The following is a 7,536-nucleotide window of genomic DNA, read 5'->3' as shown; positions in this document are numbered from 1 at the left end:
GCCAAGACCCAGAAAGTAAGCAGAATGCTCAAGGTCACATGGTCAGTTATGGGGGAGCCGAGAGTACCAGACGACAGAATAATATCATTTCAAGTATGATACAGACCTCGGGAATGTCACCTTGCGGACACCCCTCCCCCCAACAAAGGGCAGGCGCCGGAGCCAGCCACGTCGTCCACAATTGCAGGGGCAGTGACGGAGGTTTCAGGAAGGTTGAAATCTCTCCATCCCCCTGCCCTGCTCCCATCCCGCCCCTCCCAAATCCTGGGGCCCCACCCCTCCGCATCTGCTTATCAGACTTCTTAAGAGAGACAGCTGGCTTGTGTCACATCCCTCTCGCCTCCACCCACCTCCCCCCTAGGTCCCCCCATATCTGTCCTAGTTTAAAATAGCCCTTCTCAGCAGCTGGACAATAGCTTGAGCATATAAGGCGTGGGGGACAAATTCCTGCAGCTCGGTCCTCAGCACCTGCCAAAATAGCAGCCAGCCATCCCCCGCCCCGCTGCCTGTGTCGGCACATTCCTCTCACTGCGGGACTTGGCTCCTGAGCCCAGGGTCCCTCACGCTCCACTCGCTTAAAACCTTGTCCTTCCCCCCGGCGACAGCTAGTTCGCAACGAGCAGACACTAGCCAGCATCTCTGCTGAGTCGAGCCCAAGGTAAGCCTCCAGCCCTAGTCTAGAAAGGGAAAGGCAGAAGGCAGGACCATCTATTGCAGAAGAGGAGGGAAGCGCTTGACACCTTTGCTGGGTCTTGCTACGGGGACATTTGAATAGTCGATCTGAGGGACTTACCAGAGTCAAGGTCACCGCATTTGAGAGAGAAACCATGAGCCTAAGCTCTAAAAGGAGGGTTGAGGGGGCCCCTGGGATGCTCAGTGGATTGAGAGCCAGGCCTAGAGATGGGTTCAAATTTGGCCTTAGACACTTCTAGCTGTGTGACCCATACAATTCTTCTGTTTTAGAACCAATAGATCTGGACTTTGGGGGAGAAACCACCAGGAATCATCTGGTCCATCTCCCTACCACTAAGCAAGGCTATAGATCGATCTTTTCAGGTCCTGAGGGGAGAAAGGGACTGGAGGGAAATTTAAATTCTAAAAGCTTAAATCTCAGCACTGAGATTTCTCTTCTTCCTCCCAGGGTGCCAAACATCTTTCTTAGGGACCTGGGAAATGTCATGGGGACTCAAGAAAGAGAAAAATCCATGCTGACAGAATGAGCTTAGTGGGTGAGGAGAGAGACTGGGGAGACCTTTCAATGTATTTTTGAGGTCTGATCCTCTCTCAGTCATTGGAAGGGGTTAACACTGAGTTCAGCCGCCGTCCCTACGAATATTTTCTGATGTCTGTGCTGTCATGGCAGTTGTGAGACCCATCCCTACTCTATTCTTCAGGATGACTCCTTTCGACAAGTGGCTTTCCCCGCCTCCTTCAGAATTCCTTGGAAGGCTGATGCAACATTTTTGGGGTTTGAGGAGTGTAAAGGATTCAGAATGTTAGTGACAGCAGGGTCTTCAAAGGGCTGAGTTCTCTGAATTATCTAGACCAAGCCCATAGCCATATAGGAATTTTCTCTACAACATCCTAGGAAAATGGTCAGTTAGCTTCTGCTTATTTCAATCAACCTATTCACAGGGTCCTCTTAAATGCCTACTTGCCAGGCACTATAAGTGTATCTATTTCTTCTTCTCTTGGGGGGGAGGGGTCCCAACATCTCAAGATAACTCCATCTTTCATGATTTCTGGGAAGTTCTTTGACCTTGCTGGCTATCCTTCTTTTCACAGGACCATTAATCTGTAGAAAAATCAGAGACAGAAACAGAGAGGATCAAAGTATTGAAAAGGTTTGAAGCTAAGCTTCGACTCTGATCCTTGCCCCCTCTCTCCCACCCCAAGCTCATAGAGGGTAAGATGGAAGGGCAACAATAGGTTTATGAGAGTCAAGGTGGGGTAGGTAGTGTTGAACTCAGTTAGGAAAATCTGAGTCCAAATTCAGCCTAAGACCTTTAAGTCACTCGACCTGTCTCAGCCTAGGTTTACTCAGTGATAAAATGGGGATGATAATCTATTTGTTATAAAAAATTGATAACAAATGTAAAGCATTTTGCCTACCTTAAAGCCCTCTATAAATATTAAGAGGTTTTTTATTTTTAAATTTTAAAATAGCTTGTGGACTCAGAGAGGGGGCAGGAACTATTTTTCCCTTTCTATCTTGCCACATAGAAGGCACTTAAATGCTTTTTGCCTTGACAAAGCAGGAACCAGAGAGCAAAGAATGAGATAGAAAAAGAGGCTTATGTTTTTTTCTGATGTTAGTTCCTCTTGGAACTAGACAGTTTTACAGCTAGGAGTTTAAAGATCAACTGGTTTGAACAACCTCAGTTCACAGAGGAAGAAACTGAGACCTAGAAATGGACATCAACTTGTCCAAGGTCACATAAATAGCATTTTTTGGTCACATTATGATTCCTCTTCTAGGTTCCTTCAAAGAACTCCCCATAACCACCCCCTGTTGGGTTGTCCTCATCAATTATTTTATGAGCAACTTAAAAATATTTAATTTTACTCAATTACATGTAAAATCAAATTTTCTCATTCATTTTTAAAAATTCTGAGTTATAAACAATTTTAAAAATAGCAGTACATAGACTTTAGAGGCTGCTTTGAGCAGGGGAAAAACTATTGGATTAAGAGTCATGAGAAGTGAGTTCTAATCCTGGGATTAACACTAATTCACTGTTCCCACCCCTCCCAATGAGGAGTTCAGCTGCCAATAATCTGGAGAAGAATGTATACTAGGATAAGTGGATTCGAGTCCTACTCTGACTGGCTTCATTACCATAGATGAGTCTCAAGTTCTGTCTGTAAAATGAGGATAATAATACTTGAGCAATTACTAATGATGTCAACTATAGTCCTTGCTTCTTTGGCACATAGTAGGTGTTCTTCCCTCTGTTTATCCTTCCTTCCTTCCTCTCTCTTTTTCTTTCTCTTCTCTCTCTCTCTTTTTTCCTCCCTCCCTTCCTCCCTCCCTCCCTTCCTTCCTTCCTCCCTCCCTTCCTCCCTCCCTCCCTCCCTTCCTTCCTTCCTTCCTCCCTCCCTCCCTTCCTTCCTTCCTTCCTTCCTTCCTTCCTTCCTGCCTGCCTGCCTGCCTGCCTGCCTTCCTCCTTCCCTCCTTCCCTCCCTCCCTCCCTCCCTCCTTCCCTACCTGCCTCCCTCCTTCCCTACCTGCCTCCTTCCTTCCCTACCTGCCTCCCTTCCTGCCTTCCTCCCTCCCTCCCTTTCTTTCTTTCTTTCTTTCTTTCTTTCTTTCTTTCTTTCTTTCTTTCTTTCTTTCTTTCTTTCTTTCTTTCTTTCTTTCTCTTGATTGATGAGAGGATTTAAGTTTGGAATGACCTTTAGTAACCATAGAAGGAATCTATAGAAGAAGATAGCAGCTTGAGTGCTAGGAATATAAGAGATTTAGGATATTCATGGTTTGCATCTACTGGGCCCTTATCTAATCCACCAGGAGGTCAGACTACCAGCTCCTGGGGACTGCTAACCCTACTCCCCTCCCTTTAGTCTTGTTCCTCTGTGTGAGATTAGCTTGGCTGTGATCTCTGGACTGTCAGAACCCCATCACCCACTTCACATCCTGCCTGCTATTTCTGGAGATGGATGGTGGTGCCAGGGTACATGAAGAAGGGTCTGATTTACCCTTATCTGTCCCACAGCCCTCATGTTTAAAGCCTTTATGGGGGATATAGAGACAGAGCTGAGGGAACATGATGGCATATGGGACTGGGGCGGGGAGCGTGTTGACTTAGGAGACAATTTCAGGGGATCCAAACCAAGCTCAATTTTCCTGGACAAATTATTTCTTTTCAACCTGGCTGGAGGTTGGCTGGTGCATAGACTATATTATAGGGATGAGCCCTTACAGGACCAAATTCCCAGAGATGTAAAGATATATTTAGCTCACTAAATTCACAACAGTAGGCTCATAAAAAAAAAAAAGAAAAACCCCTACCTTCTATCTTAGAATTGCTACAAAGCATCAGTTCCAAGGCAGAGCAGTACTAAAGGCTAGGCAACTGGGATTAAGTGATTTGCCCAGAGTCACACAGCTAAGAAGTATTAAGGTCACATTTGAAACCAGGACCTCTTGACTCTAAGCCTGGCACTTCATCCACTGAGCCACCTCGATGCTGCTATAGGCTCCTTTGGGTGGGGTTAGGGTTCCCCTATGATGAGGGCTGCTTTTGTTAGTAAAATCCTCAAGCCCTGGGGGATTGGCCACCTTCTGACATTGAAAATTGTGAGAGAAAGATTAATTCTGGATCCTCAAAGGGCTTTAGATGCTGATTTTGTTGATGTGAAGAAGCCAATTTAGACCAGGATTCATCTTTGCTAGGAAATATTCTCCAATGTTTAAAAGCAGTGGAAAGATCACTGCCTCTAGAGTCAAAAGTCTTGAATTCAAACTATGCCTCTGCCAATTACTGCCCATATGTCTTGGACAGGTCATGAAACTGTCCTCAGTCTCACTTTATCATTTGTAAAATAAGGATAATAATACTAGCCAATCAGGCCTCAGATACTAATTAGCTATGTGACTTTGGGCAAGTCACTTAACCCCCAATGCCTAGCCCTGACTGCTCTTCTCCCTTGGAACCGATACACAGTATTGATTCTAAGATGGAAATTAAGAGTTTTAAAAAAGGTAATAGCATCTTCTTCTCAGAGCATTTGTGAGGGTCAATAAAATTGCATAAAGAACAAAATGTTATAGAAAGATGAGTTGTTATTGTTGCTGTCTGATACCTGGTCCCCATCTATAGTGCCATAGATGTGTAGACCTCAGAGTGACCAGGCAGGTAGTCAGTAAGAATTTCTTAAGCACTTACTATGTGCCAAGCACTGTGCTAAGCCTTGGGCATACATACAAAGCAAAAACTGTACTGGCCTGCAAAGAGCTTATCTTCAAATGCGGGAGAGAGCAGGTCTATGTAATTTATTAAGTATATTCATAGTAGATGAAAGGTAATCTGAGAGGGGAAGACACTGGCAGCTGGGCTATCCAAGAGAGGCTGTGCACAGAATGGGACATTTGAGTTGAGTCTTGAAGGAATCTAGGAAGCTTGGAAGCAAAGGGAGGGAACAGAACATTCTTGAACTTCCTCAGAACCCGTGGAACTCTAGACCTGCACACAAGTACACACGCCACACACACACAGCAGAGGAACCTCAACCAGGCAAGTGCCTGAGTTCCACCCACAAGTGTGGTCCATTCTGAATCAGTCTCTCTTGGAGCTACTTTGGACCAAGTGAATCTGCCACAGAAACAGACGTCCTAAACCAGTGGGTCTCCATATGTGACTCATGGAGATTCTTTTAGGATCACCCAGGTAGCTCCCAGCCTTGGTCCAGATTTCAAGAGTATGTTGTTGTCGTTGTCCAAGTAAGATTTCTAGACAAAGAGAAGCAGACAGACAGAGAAAATGCTATAGAGACAAAGAGAAGAGGGGGAAGGGAAGGTGGGGGAGAGAGGACACAGGGACAGAGAGAGAGACAGAGAGACAGAAAGACACAAAGAGAGGCACACACACACACAGAAAAAGACAGAGACAGCAACAGAAACAAATGGAGATAGAAGGGGAGAGGGAGAGGGAGAGACAGAGACAGAGAGGGAGAGAGAGAGACAGAGAGGGAGAGAGAGACAGAGAGAGAGAGAGAGAGAGAGAGAGAGAGAGAGAGAGAGAGAGAGAGAGAGAGAGAGAGAGAGAGAGAGAGAGTTAGAGAAAGACAGACAGAGACAGATGGGAAGGGGGTGGGTAGGCAGAGACAGAGAGAGACACACACAGAGGGAGAGAAAGACAGAGACAGAGAGACAGAGAGTGAGAGAGAGACAGACAGAGACAGATGGGGAGGGGGTGGGAAGAGAGAGAGACAGAGAGACAGAGAGACAGAGAGAGAGAGAGAGAGAGACAGAGAGACAGAGAGAGAGAGAGAGAGAGAGAGAGAGAGAGAGAGAGAGAGAGAGAGAGAGAGAGAGAGAGAGAGAGAGAGAGAGATTGGGAGAAAACAAGCAATTTTTAAGTACCCAGCGTGTGTGTTAAGTGATTCATAAATATTATCTCATTTGATTCTCATAACAAACCTTGTATGAATCCTATTTTATAGGTGAGGAAACTGATGCAGATTGAAGTTAAGTGATTTGTCCAGGGTCATACAGCTAGTAAGTGTCTAAGGCGGGTTTCAAATTCAGTTCTTCTTGACTCCAAATCTAATACCCTTTTTCGTTTTGTTTTGTTTCTTTATACCTTTACCTTCCACCTTCGAATCAATACTGTGTATGGGTTCCAAGGAAGAAGAGTGGTAAGGGCTAAGCAAGTAAGGGCTAAGTTACTTGCCCAGGGTCACACAGCTAGGAAGTGTGTGTGTGGCCAGAAATGAAGGACCTCCTCTTTGTAGGTGTGGCCCTCTATCCATGGAGCCACAGAGCTGTTTCCAAGCCCAACACCCTTATCTACCACATCACCTAACTGGAGAGAAAGAAAGGACATTTCCCACTTAACTGAGGGACATTACTCCTGAAAACTCTTGAAATGCTGCTTTGATGAGACTCAGATTATTAGTGTTGGAAGTGACCCTTGTGATCATCTAATCCATCTCCTTCCATCCATCTTATAGGTGAGGAAATTGAGGTCTATAGAGAGTTGAGAAGCTTTGGAAACTATAACCTGCTGTTGATGCTGCCACCACTGCCATTTTGATATCAGTGGCCTAATTGTATTTTACCATCTCTCATATATTTACCATTTCTTAGTTTGAGGCTGCCTGAAGTTAGGGGAAGTGAGTTCCCTCTCCCAGGGAGAAGGAAGGAAAAAGTCCAAAGGTGATCCCATCTGGCATGTTTGTCCTCTTGGATTTAGACCTGAATGAAGCCTTAGAGACCATTCTTGGAAGGGACATGTCAACCAATTGCTTTAGGACTCCACTCACCTTCCTTGTGATTTCTCTTACAAAGTTACCCTTTCCTAGCTAACACCCCCCATATATGTAAACGTCTTCCATTTGAATGTAAGCTCCTTGAGGGCAGGGACTATCTCTATTTTTGTATTTGTAGCATCAGGGCTTAGCACAGTGCCTGGTACTGGCATCTACTTAATAAAAACATCTTTGTTCATTTTTTAATTCATTCGTCCAGGCCAATTTCCTCATTTTACAGATGGGGAAACTGAGGCCTGGAGAGGTTAAGTGGCTTATACTTACTACAGAGGGTGTAAGTGGCAAAACTACTTAGGATCTGAAGCCTGTTTCTCTGACTCAAAATCCAGTTCCTTTCACAAAAATACACAGCAAATTACTGGAAGAAGCAGAATACAACCCAGAGCATTAGCCTCCTAGTGCCATGAATAGAACTTGTCAAAGGGCAGTGCTCCCAAGAGTGTTTGACTTGGATAGCTACAATGACCAGAGCTGACGAATCAAGAGAAGCCCAATATGAGTCTCCCAAGAGAACACTCAAAAGGCTCTGCCTTTGTCCCTTTC

This window comes from Monodelphis domestica, chromosome 2 (assembly GCF_027887165.1).
Source record: "Monodelphis domestica isolate mMonDom1 chromosome 2, mMonDom1.pri, whole genome shotgun sequence".
Taxonomy (NCBI): domain Eukaryota; kingdom Metazoa; phylum Chordata; class Mammalia; order Didelphimorphia; family Didelphidae; genus Monodelphis; species Monodelphis domestica.
This window is presented reverse-complemented; position numbering follows the sequence as displayed.